The sequence below is a fragment of the Mercenaria mercenaria genome, chromosome 1 (genome assembly GCF_021730395.1).
Source record: "Mercenaria mercenaria strain notata chromosome 1, MADL_Memer_1, whole genome shotgun sequence".
NCBI classification, from domain to species: Eukaryota; Metazoa; Mollusca; class Bivalvia; order Venerida; family Veneridae; genus Mercenaria; species Mercenaria mercenaria.
Genome location: NC_069361.1, coordinates 24,502,663 through 24,503,839, shown reverse-complemented (window position 1 = coordinate 24,503,839; position 1,177 = coordinate 24,502,663).

Below are 1,177 nucleotides of genomic sequence, written 5' to 3'. Positions count from 1 at the left end.
TAGGCTACTTAAATATCCATCTTCTTAAATACAAAAGTAAAACATTTTAACATGCATTAAGTGGCAGTCTTTTATGAAAGTCAAATGTAAGCAGTGATAGCTTATAGATTATAAGTACACTTGTACTTGAACTTTGCCCAATACAAGTTGTTCTTGATTATAGACTTATTATAATGATTGTCCAGTACTTGAAGGACAGTCCAGGAAATGTCCACTTGTGTGTCATCAGTCTGGCTGTAATTATATAAATAGACTTGATATAGAAGTTGCTACATTATGTGAATTATTTAGATGTATATACAGATTGATTATTTAACAACAATGTACACAAATTATTGTGGATTGTGCAATAATAGGCTAGAGGTTGAAATACGTTTTATTTTCCATGATGTACAGTAATGATTATATTCAGTTATTTTATTATAAACTGAGATTGTTTGATGCTGTAATTTGCTGTATATATGACAGCCTTCCTTAACACCAAAATATTACTCTACATCAAAACACCAATTGCTTGATGTCCGAAGGAGACGAACAAATTGCTTGAGTTTGCCAGGGTTTCAAGTGATCCAAACATAGGCCAATATAAGCAATGAAATGGCAAGTAACACATGAATTGCATGTGTAGGCACAGGTGCTTGATTCATCAATGCTCCAGGGATCAGTGTTTCACTGAAGTACTGTAACTTTAGACTTTGCTTTTTTCGTTTGTTTCAGTTCTCATTACATTTTCATGAGCAAGGAGTTCCTTTTTTTTCTCAAAATAAATTAAGACTTAATGTGGCTCTTAATGTTGAATAATGTACATGTATATGATAATTATCTTGGAATTATGAAATGACAAGTTTTGTTGACTTGATGTAAATTTTTACTTGACTTCAGTGTAATTTTGATATAAGAACACTAGAGACAGTTGGGAGACTATTCTGTATTTAGTTTACTGTATTCCAGGCATTGTATTCCAGGCAGTTGTTTGACTGATTGTTCAACTATATTGTTGTGTAATATTCATGTGATATTAACAGGGTTGTCATTTATTGACTGTAAAATAGTTTTATTCTTTCAGTTACACATTCACTGACTACATTAAATTAGTTAATGGTTCACAGTGTACTTTGATAGCCTATATTTGAATAACAACACAATTTCTAGGAAAAGTTTAAGGTGCTCTCAAATG